Genomic DNA, 17,017 nt, shown 5'->3' with positions numbered 1-17,017 from the left:
ATTTAATTTGAATTTTGAAAACTCATGTGGGCCACACGGTCTTGTGGGCCCCACACAACTTCGAGACCCGAATGGATCCTACGTAACTCGAATAATTCTTATACGATTTTATGCATCCTAATTAGCTTCGAGATTCGTGTAAACCTCCATACGGCTTCGGGACTCATGTGGGCCCCACACAGTCTTGTGGGCCCCGCATAGGATACCTATATTATTATTATTTTATCATATATTTCTACAAATTATATCAGTTAAAACATTATTTTATGTACTTATTTACGTATATAAACAGTGTCTTGTGGCTCCGGGACTCATGTGGACCCCACATAGTCTTGTGGGCCCCACATATGATACCTATATTATTATTATCTTATTATGTATTTCTACAAATTATGTCTGTCAAAACACTATTTTATGTATATATATACTTATTTACGTGTACAAATAGTGTCTATCCTGTTTATCCTATGAAATTCCATTTTGACCAGGCTGACCTCCAGGGAGCGACTGAGCCGCAATGGTCTCTGAGCACTCGCTAAGACAAGGTCTTTCTTAGGCATCAAACATGGAATCAAGGATCCTACAGAAAAACACTTCTGTATTGATATTAACTTAATGACTATTTTTATTATTTTATTATTATTGTACTTTAATCATATATATATATTTTTGGGTCATCACAATCTCCCCTCCTTATAAAAATTTCGTCCTCGAAATTTGCTAATTTAAAATGAGTACTGTATAATTGGTTTGCGCTATAAGAAAGAGTAAATCGATTAATGATTTAATTAAGTCTTAGAATAGATTAAGAGTCAATTTGACGAAGTATTTTATTTTGGGAATTGAAGTGTGAATCATCGGTCTAATAGTGGTTGAAATGGAAAAGAAATTCAGAAGATGTGGAAAAGGATAATTATATATATGTATATATATTATACATGTCCTATAAATAAATAAAAAATATACGAGATCTGGCCTTTAGAGCCTTAGATCAACGTCAACATCTATCGCAGTACTAGCGGTGTCACTGCTAACCGCTTGGGTTCTTTCTTGGCAGAGTTGACCTCTTATAATGTCGCCGGCTTGGGTCGGAAAAAGGGAGAGGACGCCCATTTGTTCGGCGAAGGAGGAAGAGCTGCTCTCTTCCCGAGTTATTGGTGGCCCATATATGAGTCTCATTGCGAATCGGGTTTGCTTGAAATGGTGAAGTAGGCCAGCATTATCCGAAACCCTTAGTGTGGTGACTGCGATATTGCCATTGTAAGGGATATGGCTCATTGGTGAGATATTAGTTGTAAGTTTCACAGCCGGAATATTCTCGATAGGGAAGAGGGTTGGAAGAATGGCAGGGGCACTACTTGGGTCGGTAGTGGTGGAGGAGGTAATATGGAGAATTGTTGGGGCAGTAGTTGAGATAGTGGCTTCTCCAACTGATCCCCGCCTACGCCTACGGTTCTCAAACCAAAAGCGTATATTTTTCGGCTCGATTGGACCATACCGTCGGAGTTGTGCTGCAAGCAAGATAGTCTGCTCCACTGAAGGGAGTTCCCCTTGACTGTTGTGGAAGACCTCCTCTAGAATCTCCAGCTGTGCCTTACCGGGTTTCCATCTTTGAATCAACGATCTAGTGCTGCTCTCAGCAACTTCGGGAGTTGGGTGATTTGGCAACATTTTCGAGTAATGAGACAACTAAGAGACAAGTTGGGAAGAGCTAATCACTACAAACCGAAATGTGATTGTTCAAGATGATAGAAAACTGTGATGCTTAGAGTTCGAGGAGGGCGTACCTTTTTTATAAGGGGATGACCGCGTGTTGTGGAAATCGAGAGAGAGCGATGTGTGTCACGGATATCGAGCAACGCACTTTGCACAAATCGAGAGAGAACGATATGTGTCACGAGAATCAAGAGAGGGCGACACGTGTCATGGATATCAATCAACGCATTTTGCACAAATCGAGGGATAACGATGTGTGTTGTGAGAACCGAGAGGGGGTGACGCGTGTCACAGATATCGATTAACGCGTTTTGCACAAATTGAGGGAGAACGACGTGTGTCACAAGAATCGAGAGAGAGCGGCGCGTGTCACAGATATTGAGCAACGCGTTTTGCACAAATCGAGAGATAGCGACATGTGTCGCGGAAATTAAGCGAGTGACACGTATTGCAAAATTTGCAAACTCTAGGTTCTTTTTATGTTTTTACATCTTTATTAATGCTTTAACTATAATTAATTTCATCCTTAGATCACCACTTGGGTGGGTGGCCTAGTGGTAAGGAACCGGCCGTGCATCCATGTGATCGCGGGTTCGAGTCCCCACTACGCCCAAGTGGTCTCATGCCCTGACTTTGCTTCGGGGGTAAGTGAGCTATAGCCGATGATTTCCACCCATGAGGCCCCCTTTTTTTTTTTTTTTTTATAACTACAAGAGTACCCCTTATATATATATATATTCCATTAACATTAGTATTATTATTATTATTATTATTAGATCAAATAAATGTTGGGCATGTTTAGCCGATTGATGATTTGACATTGGTTAGTTATTTGAAGGAAATTAGTAAATTTTTATATTGCTTTCATTAAAAATATATATATATATATATATATATTTTTTATATAGAAAATTTTAAGTTGTATTAACTTTTATAAAGTTATACAAAATTAAAAATTTCATCAAAATTTGTACTCCTAAATTAAACTTGGATACTTGATGGAAATTGAATATGTAATGGGAAAAAAAAAAATAAAAATAGATATACATATTTAACTTGCACATGCTAAGGGATTATATATATATATTGAATTTAAATATAATAAGTAATATTTAAATGATATTTAATTCCTTATATACTAATACAAAATAAAAATTAAAGATTTTGTCAAAATATATATTCCTAAATTAAGCTTGAATGTTTTGTTGATAACTGAATATGTAATGTAAAAATACATATTCATATCCAACTTATACATGCAAAGAAATTTTGGGTAAATTCAGATTTCATAATAAACCGTTTGTTCATATCTATTTGTATGTGTAGCACTTCTAAATTCAGTAGGGTCTAATAGGTTATTTCTTATAAATTTAGTGAAAATAACAACAGTAAAAATAATTAAATCTCAGATATTATTATTATATTTATATATTAAAAAAAATTTAAATTATTAATTGCATTTGACAATTAATTATGAATTATCAATATGGGTACGTGTTTCTACAAACATAAATAATATATTTAAATTAATTAACGTGTCTTCAATAATACTACTATTTTTCTCAGAGAATTTATAATTATTACTTATCCTTGGGAGCCTTCACGTAAATCTCATTTCCTCCAATGCTACTATCTTTAGGATCAATTCTTAAATAATAATCAAATGTTATTTTAAAATCATAAATCTATTATTAACGTATAATAATATAACAAACTACAATAAATATTCTAAACTACCCAATCCTACCCAAATCATATTTTATACCTATGCTCTGATAAAATTATTTCTTTAAAGTCTACAGAACCTATAACCTATTGCTCTGATACCAAATGTAACACCCCGACCCCGAGGGGCCTGGGATATTAACTTTTTACTACTAATTTACAGCGGAAGCAAATAAACTCAATTTTTATTAAACCAGAGCACTAATATTCCATATTACAATCATTTATTTCAAAAGAAGGAAAATTACACAAACATAAATATCTGAAACCATACTAATATTTCTAATCAATCTTTATTTTTCTAATCCCCCACCCGCATGCTTGCTAAGCCTGATTCCCGACATGTCCTTCAGAGTTATCTGAAATAAAATATGATTGGGATGAGACGACGCTCAGTAAGTAAATAAGATTATTATTAGTGTGTGGCCAAAATGAGTTTTTAAAGAATTTCGTAAAACAATAATGAATACTATAACTTCAAGATTTCTTTTAGAATAAACATAAATTTAAAAATTTCTGCATAAAACTTTTGTCATCAATTTCAACAGTAAATTTTTAAATCATATACTATAACTGCTATTAAACTTTTAACTTTAAAACTGTAAAAATATTTAATGATAAACATACATATACTTTTCCTTATACGTTTTCCTTAGATCGTCATATAAGCACCAAAATGATCCTTTTCACGTAAACTTACACTTTTCCTTCAAATTATCAGTAACTTTGTACACGTAATTAAATATGTATAAACATATATTGTAAAAACCACCCTTAGGCCTGTTTGCCGTAAGTCATGTTTACCCCCATGACTGGGTTGTGCGGTCCGAAGACTGGACTTAGCTGGCTGGCCGACCAAACTAAATCAACGTACGTAAACTTTAAGTGAGATTTTCCTTATTAAGTCCTAGACTTAAACCAGGTGTGCACTCAGGAGAAATCCACTAACATAAATAACCACTCTGTAAACAGTGTGGGTGCACTCTGATCCGTATAAACTTTAAGCTGCGGTACCGAGCCTCTGTAACTTTGAACTTCCGTTGCCATAAGGGGTTTTAAAATCATCTTATTATAATTTATGCAAATTTAAAAGTAATATTGTGAAAATCTCATCTTTACTCATATTTACATAAAAAAAATGTAACGTAGAAATAAACTCATGCCACACAATTTTTGTGTTAAAAATATATATAATTTTATTTTTAAATAGAAAGAAATGCTGAAAATTTACCCGAGGGGATTGGAACATTTCTTAACCCAAAAATAGATGCAAGTATATTAAAGATAGAACTGGTATAATTAAATATGCGTAAAAATAAACTTATGGAAATTTTGTGGAACTAAGTAACATAATTAAAATTTACGTACCAAATAAACTCGGGTATGAATTTAAAATAAAAAGAAACTAACATAATCAAAATTTACTTACCTTCTTCTTTTACCGTGTGCTACGAACACAATAATTATCTTTAAGAAATGAGATCGGAAAAAGTGGGTGATTGAAAATTTATTCAAAAATTCTCTCTCCACCACAAATTCTTTCACTCACTAATCCTTCTCTTCCTTGGAAAATTGTTGTGAAAAATGAAGGTTGAGAGCTCCCTATTTATAGGAAAATTTTGGGGAAGAAATGGAATTTGTAAAAGTGTGGGGAGATGGGTGAAATTATAATTTTAAAAATTAAAGAATGGGCAAAGGATGGGCAAGGTATGGGTTGAGTATGGGATGGGGATGGAGGCCATGTGGGAGTGCTTGCCACCATTCCCATTAAATAAATTCTTAATTAATTACTTACCTAATTAATTAATCAATTAGTTAATTAATTGTTTTATTATTTTATTATTTTTCTTAATCATTATTATCATTGTTATTACTTTTAAACTATTTTTAGTATTTATTTATTTTATTATTTATTTTTGAACAAGAATTTAATTTGAATTTTGAAAACTCATGTGGGCCCCACACGGTCTTATGGGCCCCACACAACTTCGAGACCCGAATGGATCCTACGTAACTCGAATAATTCTTATACGATTTTATGCATCCTAATTAGCTTCGAGATTCGTGTAAACCTCCATACGGCTTCGGGACTCATGTGGGCCCCACACAGTCTTGTGGGCCCCGCATAGGATACCTATATTATTATTATTTTATCATATATTTCTACAAATTATATCAGTTAAAACATTATTTTATGTACTTATTTACGTATATAAACAGTGTCTTGTGGCTCCGGGACTCATGTGGACCCCACATAGTCTTGTGGGCCCCACATATGATACCTATATTATTATTATCTTATTATGTATTTCTACAAATTATGTCTGTCAAAACACTATTTTATGTATATATATACTTATTTACGTGTACAAATAGTGTCTATCCTGTTTATCCTATGAAATTCCATTTTGACCAGGCTGACCTCCAGGGAGCGACTGAGCCGCAATGGTCTCTGAGCACTCGCTAAGACAAGGTCTTTCTTAGGCATCAAACATGGAATCAAGGATCCTACAGAAAAACACTTCTGTATTGATATTAACTTAATGACTATTTTTATTATTTTATTATTATTGTACTTTAATCATATATATATATATATATATATATTTTTGGGTCATCACAGTGTAGAACACACCCTTCGGTGACCAGCCGAAACACACTAGTGATATTTCACACCCCGGGTATAGAGTCGGCCACTCTCGTCCACGGTAGTTAACCGATACATGACTGTTTTACAAATCTTTGGAATCATTTTGGAACTCACGTTCCTATACATTTCAGCGTATGGTAATTAGCCGCCACATAGCTGTTTTACAAATACCTGGAACAAATACATACAACCATACATACCACACTTATTTGGTTTACGAAAAATCATATCAATTACAATTTCAAGTATACAGTTTATGCAAATATGGATTACAGTCACCTCAATAGTACAATTTTAACATAACCAACAATTTCCAAAACAAAGTAGAGATGATACCCGAAATTTCCAATTTTTCCCGAAAACTGTAACCTGAAAATCTCGTATTTTACCCAATAGATTTCCCCAAATAAGTAGTCAAAACATACATATGATCGTAGCCTGCAAGCTTAGCAATCCTGATTTCGAAATTGAACTGATATAAACAGAATCCCCTTACCTCAACCCGAATTCCAACTACGAACTCTATGGTCCCCAAAACTACGAACCAAGACTCAAAAACCTACAAACCACAGTACAGTACATACTTACAATTCGTACTACTACACATATACCAAATCAAAAATGAAAATCGAGCCTTACCTTGATTTTAGCCTGAAACCCGAAATCCTTCGAAACGAGATTCTGATCCGCTAGAAACGTAGAGAATCCTTCATTGATCCTCGCAGTATCGTTGGATTTACAAACCGGGCAACGATCGAAAAACAAAACTAGGGGGAGAGAGTGTAGGGAGAGTTCTAGAGAGAGAGAGAGAGAGTGTGTGTGTGTGTTTGGGGAAACTTAGCCCCAAAGCAACCCAAAATATCCTTTATAGCACCTTTGACCCAAGTGGATTTGTCGACGAATTGGTATCCTTGCCGATGAATTCTTCACTAGCCTCGTCGACGAATCAGTAGCCTCGTCGATGAGCCAGATATTTCAAATTTTCCTAGGCCTCTTGGCATTTACTCGTTGACGAGCTTCTGAATTTCGTCGACAAGAAGCCTTCAGCCGTCGTCGACGAATTATGGCCTCGTTAACGAAGTCTTTGAAATTCCATTTTTTTTTCCTCTTTTACATAATTAACTCCTATATCATGGTTTGGGTTCTTACACTGGTACCACTTTGTCACACTCTGAACCCGCCAGGTGGGGCCCGAGGTGTGATGAGACCAATCACATGTCTTTGATACCATTCACGTAGCAGAACTAATTAAACAACCTCAAATAAAATACCATAGTACTATATACATATATACAAGCCCCATAAAGGAGTATAACCAAATTCTCCATATTACATAACTAGAAAAAAAAAAAAAATTAAACATAGAACTTTACATATATCTGTTCTTTTAACCACTCAAAAAACTAAACCCCGCCCCAGAGCTTTCTAAGCTCGATCACCTGAAGGTCCTAAAAGGAATAATAATTCACCGGGTTGAGACACCTCTCAATAAGGAAGAAATAAACTATAACAATGTGTGGCAGAAGAGTTTTAAATAAAATATAAAATACTGTCATTTAATAATCAACAACAACCAATAAAACGAATACATACTATAGTCACACAAACAAGCCAATATTTATAGTAAAATTTCTCGACGATTAGGGTGATTACTGACCCTTACAAGTAGCACCCCTCTGCTCTGATACCGTTTGTAATCTTACCCTTTTATTTGGGTGCAGCCACAACTAATACTGATTAGGGCAATCACTTCTCAGTAAGCCCTCGGACGCAGAGTGTTACTTTGCCATAAATATTCATGCAATTAAATTTACACACATTCAATGCTAATAATTTCATAGAGATCCATGTAGACACGCATAACACAACCCATCCACACAGGATACACACACACACACTTCATTCACACCCACATAGGGTCCATATCCACATAGGAAATACAGTCCACACGGGATTCACATCCACACAAGAATACCTATCACACAGGAATCACAACCACACAGGTTACTACACAAGCTTCCCAACCACACAGGTTACTAATCCACACACACAACCCCGTTCATAGTAAATTGGTAAAACAAACTCCTCATTCCACTGCCAATGTTTTACCCCCTTAATATAAATGCCCATATAACGACCTCCTCATATTACTGCCAATGTTATGATTTATATCAGATACGATATAACGACCTCCTCACACCACTACCAACGCTATATCGCAATTTACATGAGCCATAGAATAATACGCATCCAATTCATGTAAACACATCAATGCATTCAAGTTCATAGTATTTATTCATTCAAACCGCATCACAACCAATTAGAATTTGCAACCCAAATAGTAACCACAAGTGAACAATAATCGTAATCAAGCAGTACTCGCAACTATTTAATTATAAAAGTAATTTTCATGCCACACGGTTTTTCCCAAATATGATATATAATTAAAATCATTTTTGATCCAAATGGTGTTCAAAAAATTATGCAAAAGTATATAGAATTGTATACTTGAATTTAACCAGTTTAAAATTAATAAAAAGCTATTATAATGTATTCTCCTTACTTGCACCTCGAGATTTTGCCTAAATCGAACGGAAAATGAGACCCTGTATTCCAAAAATCCTAACTTAATTAGTTTAATCCTGGGATATTTATCATTTAACATCTCGTAGGCCCGCACACTTCTAAGACTTAATTTAATATTAAAAATATCCTACTTACCCTAGTTTTGGAGTGGTGCCTAAGTACCCCAAATCAAGTTTCTATTCTGGCTAACTTGAATAGAAACTCCCTATGAACCTCGTGGTGGTTTTCGATCATTGAATCGGGCTAAATCTGGGTCGGATTTGAAGAAAATAGGTGGTAGGACCGAACCCTATAAAGAGAGAATGAGAGGAGAGAGAAATTTCGTGGAAGAAATGATCCAGGGTCACTTTATAACCTGGACTTCGTTGACGAGTTTAAAAGGTTTGTCGACGAAGCCAAGAAGAACATTCGTCGACGAAGTCATCATGATCGTCGTCGAAGCATTTAAAAACCTGAATTTTCCTTGCTCTCGATAATTCCTCGTCGACGAGAGACATGTACTCGTCGACGAAACCCAGAAGGACGTTTGTCGACGAGGAGAATAAGTTCGTTGACGAGTCCTTGCTTGATGCCCTTTTTAAATTTCTTTTCCCTTTCTTTTATTTTTGCTTTTTGCTTTTATTTATTTTCTTTTATTTTTTTGAGTTCGTGTTATTGCACATTCCACTTATGTCGTTTTTGTTATTCAATATATAACTATCTAGAATTTAAATGGTTTTTGACCCATTTATTAAATTGTATTGATAATTTATCAAATGCAATTTCTGTAAGAATTGTTCTAGTAGCTCAAATATTTCAATAAGTTTAAATAGTTGGTTAGAAAACCTTGAAACGCAGTATGTCTACAAAATAATGCAAGGAAACTAGTCGAAGAGTGCTCTATTGACAATTATCTAATGCTTTAGTTAATAAAATAAGGTGCAAAATTGAAATTTATTTGAAATCTCTCACATATATCTAATTATTTAGTAACTTTCTAGTATTTGTGATGTTGTTTTGGTTCCAAATTAAGCAAGAAGCACTTAACACGGAATATATTTGCGTCTCCACCTATTACATTTTGTTTGAATTTAAGTATTGAAGTCATACTTGATCTCTTGCTTAACAAAAAACAAGTTAAAGTCATACTTCAAAGTGTAACTGTAGTGATCTTTAAAAAAATTAAATTAAATTAATTAATTACATAATAATAATTATTAATTAAATAATATAATATATATATATATATATATATATATAATATCTTCTGAAGCTTTAGGAAGCTTCAGGAGGATTTTTAAATCCACAGTGAGACCCCCCCTAATTTCTCTCTCTCTCTCTCTCTCTCTCTCTCTCTCTCTCTCAGATTTCTCTCCATTTCTCAGTCAAATCGAAAAACGAACACCATTTTCGAGTCCTTGCTCAAGCCCTGAACGTTTTAAGTTTGGACGTCGAAGGCACCACGCCAAGGCTAAGGTAAGGGGAATAGATTATGTCAGGTTTTTATTTTTAAAAATTTAACCGATTAAATTTGAGTATATGATTTTGAGAATATTTTTTTTGGAGTTAAACTAAATTGCAGGGATTTGATTATATCATATTTTTGGGAATATTTTGGAATTAAATTAACTTGCAGGGATTTGATTATATTAGATTTTTGGGAATATTTTAGAATTAAATTAAACTATAGGGATTTGATTATATCAAATTCTTGGGAATATTTTGGAATTAAATTAAATTGCAGGGATTTGATTATATCGTATTTTTTTTGGAATATAATAGAATTAAATTAAATAGATGAAATTGATCATACCCGCATTTTTATTTAAATTTATTGAATATATGTTTATGAAAATTTCTTGGGTACTTTATGAAATTATAATTATTATATAAATTGTGTGACATGAGAATGATTTATTTGTTTTTATTATATAATTAAATCTATTGGTTTTTATGGTATTATACGGTGAAAGATATGGTTTCATATTGATCTTAGAAAATGTTGAGAATGATGTGGATTTATGATATGACGATTTTATACTGAATTATGATATGACACTTTTATACCGATTTATGAATATGATAGGTTTTGTACTGATTTGTGAATATGACGGTTTTATACCGAGTTGTGAAAATAAGATCATGTTATTATTTTTATTATATAAATTGTATTATATGATATAAGAACCCTGATGGATCAAATATGTTGAGAGTACGGTACCGTAGCTAGTAAGTTATGTCAGTGCAACCACACTATTTTGAGAGTGCTGGTAATTGGATAGTTGATTTGGCTTGAGAAGAGCAGGATACCCTCTTGGGTCCAGACCAGGTTGAGGTAGGCAAATCATACTGCAGAGCGTGTTATGTTGACCTAGCAATGGTCGGCCGGCTAGATTGCTAGGTCTAGTCTTCGGACCGCACAACCCGATCATGTGGGATTAATACATGATGTTATATGATTGTCCAGTCAAGAGGTTCTTTTATACATATATGTCAATTTATGTAAACATAGTTCTTTATTGAGCCAAAGTATGTTTTGAGAAGAAAATGAATATTTTCAATTATATAGGTGTGAGTATAGATTTCAAATGCTATTTCATTTTGTTGGCCTAATAAGACTTACAATTCTTATTTTGATGATAACAAATCAAATGACATGTTTAATATGTTTCAAGTAAAAGTTTTCAGGAAAATAACGGAACTCAAGTGCATAAGAAAGTTCATGGATTACAAAGAGCATGAAGAACAAAGTTATATTGAAAAGCTCAAAGGAAAGATTGCAACTATAAAGATGATGGAAGAACAAGTTTGAAGGCTAAACGAATTATACTTTTAAGGATATTCTAAAATGTAAGTACTTCAAAGTAAATCTCAATTATAAAGTGATTTGAAGCTCATAGAAAGTCAAAAATATGTTTTTATACATATACCCTAAAGAATAATTTTCAAATCAATAAAAAGAAAGGGTTAAGAAAAGGAAATTTTTTTGAAATAATGAAGGGCCAGACGACTGCCATGATGAGGCAGGCGACTGCTAAATTAAATAGAAGGTTTTTTTTTTTTTTCGGTAGCTAGATAGGCGACTGCCTAAACTGACAGGCGCCTGTGTGAACAAACCAGGCGACTACCTTGGTTCTGGCAGGCGACTGCCTGCATTCTGTGTTGAGAGTTGTTGTGTGCAGACGACTGCCAGTTGAACGTTAGCAATAAATTTCTCAATGAAAAGATTTTTTGAACCACGTTTTTGAATACATTTATTTCAAAATATTTGGAAATGAATTTTAGAAATTTTTGGGAGCAATGGATGATTTCTAAAGCCTCTATAAATAGTCTTAATCTCAAAATTTTAAATATGATGAGAAAAGAAAGGATAGAGAGAACATTGATGAGATATTCAAAAGAGTTTTGAAGTTGAGCAAATTCTCTAAAGTTTCCAAATCTAGTGATTTTCAACAAAATTTCTGATTCAGAAATATTCAAAGGCTTATAGATCAAAGTAAGTTTTCAAAGGTTTTAGATCGACCGATCCTCAAGTATTCAAAATTCTATTTTCAAAGGATCTATAACTCTTTCAAAGTTAAATCTCTGATCTGAAATTAATTTATATTTTGAAGCAAAATTTTCCGACAATCAGAATCTTTCATTTTCTTTGGAAAAATATTAAGTAATTCATTTGAAGTATTGAGCTTGAAATTTCTTATATTTGAACTACTTTGAGGTATAAAGTGAGCTGATCGTTGTACTAATTTACTCTATTATGAGAGTTCTCCTTTGTACACAAATTTCCTTATTATCTTTCCAAAGCGATTCAGAGTTGTTGAATCGTTGAGCCAAACAAGGGGTTATTATTTGGAGAGGCGGGCTCTAGCCTAATTGAAGGAGTGTGTTGTAAATTGGTATTGTTCCACCAGGTAACGGAACTGATATAGTGGAATCCTTTGGTATTTTTGCCAAAGGCGAGGACGTAGACTGTGTTGAAGCCCAACCTCGTAAAATCTCTTGTCTCTTTCTCTCTGATTTACTTTACATTCCTTACTTGCTATTATTATATGATTTATATGTGTAGGTTGCAGGTTCTAAATTGAGAAAGAAAAAAAAAGTACTTGATATTTAGAAAGTACGTTTTGATTAATCGTTTGCGAAAACCCAAGAAGGGAGTACGTTGATTAATCTGCGAAAATCTTAATCAAGTAAAGTGTATGCTAAGAGTTTACAGGGAAATCAACAAAAGCTTTTACAATTTGATTGAGTGATTGAATTATCATGATTTCATTGATTGACTTGTAAATTTAAATTTCAATATTCTTGAGTGTGGTTATCATTCATATATATCTTGTTTTCTGGGTTATTAAAATCAAAAGTCTATAAATCATTAAAATATTAAAAAGAATCCAATTCACCCCCCTCTTGGGAAGCTATTCCTCATTTCAATTGGTATCAGAGCCTAGTTATAGAAATTCCTAACAAGAATCTATAAAAAGATCAAATGGAAAATATTGGAGTAGCACATTTTGGTGAAGGACAATCCTTAACTCGTCCACCAATCTTTTGTGGACACAATTACACTTTTTGGAAAAAGAGAATGGAAATATATTTGCAACACATGGATTGGAAAGCCTGGGAAGTTGTCATGGATGGAAACCTTATTCCCTTTAAGTTAGTTGATGGAAAACATATTCCAAAAGAAAAGAAGGACATGACCGACTCAGATTATAAAATGCTTCAAATAAATGCAAGTGCTATAAACACGTTATATTGTGCACTAGATGCAAATGAGTTTAATCGAGTCATGGCCTGCAAAACAGCTAAGGAGATTTAGGATAAACTAGAGGTAACTTATGAAGGAACGGTTGATATTAGAGATAATAGGATAGACATGCTGACAAGTGAATACGAAGCTTTCAAAATGAATTCTGAAGAAACAATATCAAGCATGTATACCAGATTTACCCACATATAAACTCTCTAAGTGCCTTAGGAAAAACCTATACTACATATGAAATGATCAGGAAAATTCTAAGAGGTCTACCTCCTATTTGGGAACCAAAAGCCACAGCCATCACGGAAGGTAGAAATCTTAAGACTACTTCTTTGGATGAATTTATAGGCTCACTTCTTACATATGAAATGGCACTAAAAGAAAGTAATCCTGAACCAAAGCATAAAAAATCCATAGCTCTAAAAGCATCTAGCCATAGTTCTATTGAAGAAGAAAGTGAAACAAGTGACCTAGATCAAGATGAATTGGCATTTATTACTAAAAGATTAGGAAAATTCTATAGAAGAAATAAAAGGTTTCCTAGAAAATTCTATAAAAAGAAAACTAAAAAAGGAGATACAAGTAGGAAAGAAAATAAAAGTAAGAATGAACCAAACTGTTATCATTGCAAAAAGTTAGGGCATATTAAACCAGAGTGTCCATTACTCAAGAAAGACAAGAATAAAAAGAAGGAAGCAATGAAAGCTACTTGGGATGATTCAAGCTCCAGCAAAACTGAAACTGAATCAAGTGAGCAAGAGATGACAAATATATACTTCATGGCAAACGATGAAGAGGTTTGCCTTAGGACAACAACGACAACAGACAAATGGTACTTGGATAGCGAATGCTCAAGGCATATGACCGGTAACAAGACCAAGTTCACTACCTTAAAACAAAAGGATGGGGGATACGTCACCTTTGGCGACAATGCCAAAGGTAAAATTGTTGGTATAGGTAAAATTGGTAAGGAACCTTCACTTACTATAGATAATGTGTTATTAGTAGAAGGACTAAAACATAATCTTTTAAGTATCAGTCAATTAAGTGATAAAGGGTTCGAAGTAATGTTCATGAAAGAAAAATGTGTCATCCAGAATCCCAAAAATAAAGAAACCTTGTTTATGGCTCATAGAATAAATAATGTTTACTGTATAAACCTTGAGAATATAACAAATCAGAACATAACTTGTTTAACAACCATAAATGAAGGAAGTTGGTTATGACATAGGAAATTAGGACATGCTAGCATGGACCTATTATCTAAATTATCTAAGAAAAATCTTGTAAAAGGATTACCAAATATTAAGTACGTAAAAGACAAGATATGTGATGCTTGTCAAAAGGGAAAACAAGTAAAAACAAGTTTTAAAAAGAAAAAAATTAATATCCACTAAAAGACCTCTAGAACTCCTACACTTAGACTTATTTGGTCCAACTAGAACCTTAAGCTTAGGTGGAAAACAATATGCTTCTGTAATAGTAGATGATTTTTCAAGATTTACTTGGGTAATATTTTTAGCAAACAAAGACGAAGCTTGTAATCAATTAATAACCTTATGCAAGAAACTACAAAATGAGAAAGGTTATAATGTAACAAGCTTTAGAAGTGACCAAGGTAGAGAGTTTAAAAATAAGGAAGTTGATAAATTTTGTAATGAACATGGAATAACTCACAGTTTTTCAGCACCTAGAACTTCACAGCAAAATGGAGTTGTTGAAAGGAAAAATAGAACTTTGCAAGAAATGGCAAGAACAATGCTTAATGAAAATAGTTTACCTAAATATTTTTGGGCAGAAGCTATAAATACATCATGTTATATTGTAAACAAGGTGTCAATAAGATCAAAATTAGATAAAACACCATATGAACTTTGGAAAGATAGAAAACCAAATATATCCTACTTTCATGTATTCGGTTGAAAATGTTTTATATTAAATACTAAAGATGACCTAGGAAAATTTGATGCAAAGTCAGATGAAGGTATTTTCTTAGGTTACTCTACAAACAGTAAAGCTTATAGGATTTATAATAAAAGAACCTCTACCATTATGGAATCAATTCATATAATTTTTGATGAATCAAATTATTATAACATTAAAAATATGAATGATGAGAAAGAAGTCACTTCACAAAAGGAAGATGTTCTTGAAATAAAAGAAGAAAAGAACAATGATGCATTAAATGAAAATCTTTCAGAAAAACTGAAACTTCCTAAAGAGTGGAAATATGACAAAAATCACCCAAAAGAACAAATTCTTGGTGAAACATCAAGAGGAATAACTACTAGAGCCACACTAAAAAATATTTGCAATCATTATGCTTTTTTATCCCAAGATGAACCAAAAAATATTGAAGATGCCTTAAGTGATGACTCTTGGATCATAGCTATGCAAGAGGAATTAAATCAATTCGAAAGAAGTCAAGTATGGGAACTAGTACCAAAACCCAAAAATAAATCGATTGTAGGAACCAAATGGGTATTTAGAAATAAGAAGGATGAAAATGGAGTTGTTGTAAGAAATAAAGCTAGGTTAGTAGCACAAGGATATAATCAAGAAGAAGGAATTGACTATGATGAAACTTTTGCACCTGGGGCAAGGATGGAAGCCATTAGGATGCTTTTAGCCTATGCAGCCCATAAGGATTTTAAGCTATATCAAATGGATGTGAAGAGTGCATTTTTGAATGGATATATAAATGAAGAAGTATATGTCAAACAACCACCAGGGTTTGAGAATTTTAAAAATCCAAACCATGTATTCAAATTGACAAAAGCTCTTTATGGTTTGAAACAAGCTCCAAGAGCTTGGTATGAGAGATTAAGTAAATTCTTACTTAAAAATGAATTTACAAGAGGAAAAGTTGATAGTACCTTATTCATTAAAACTAGAAACAAAGATTTGTTATTAGTTCAAATATATGTGGATGATATTATATTTGGAGCTACAAATAAAGATCTATGTAAAGAATTTGCCACATGTATGGAAAAAGAATTTGAGATGAGTATGATGGGAGAATTAAATTACTTTCTTGGATTACAAATCAAACAAGCAAAAAATGGAATCTTTATAAATCAAACTAAATACATTAAAGACATGTTAAAAAATTTTGATATAGAAGAAAGTAAACCTATAGGAACTCCTATGAGTACTTCAACTAGTCTTGACAAAGATGAAAAAGGGAAATAAGTTGATACTAAGCATTATCGAGGAATGATAGGAAGCCTACTCTATTTAACAGCAAGTAGGCCAGATATTATGTTTAGTGTATGTATGTGTGCAAGATTTCAGTTAGCCCCAAAGGAATCACATCAAACAGCAGTCAAAAGAATTCTTAGGTATCTCCTAGGTACACTTGAACTAGGTTTATGGTATCCAAAGGAATCTGGATTTGAAATGTTTAGTTATTCAGATGCAGACTTTGCTGGATGTAAAATAGATAGAAAAAGCACAATTAGAACGTGTCATTTTCTAGTACATTCTCTAGTTTCATGGTCTTCAAAGAAACAAAATTCTATAACATTATCCACAGCAGAAGTAGAATACATTGCTGCAGGAAGTTCTTGTACTCAAACATTATATATGAAACAACAGTAAAA

This window comes from Malania oleifera, chromosome 3, assembly GCF_029873635.1.
Source record: "Malania oleifera isolate guangnan ecotype guangnan chromosome 3, ASM2987363v1, whole genome shotgun sequence".
Classification (NCBI taxonomy): domain Eukaryota; kingdom Viridiplantae; phylum Streptophyta; class Magnoliopsida; order Santalales; family Ximeniaceae; genus Malania; species Malania oleifera.
This window is presented reverse-complemented; position numbering follows the sequence as displayed.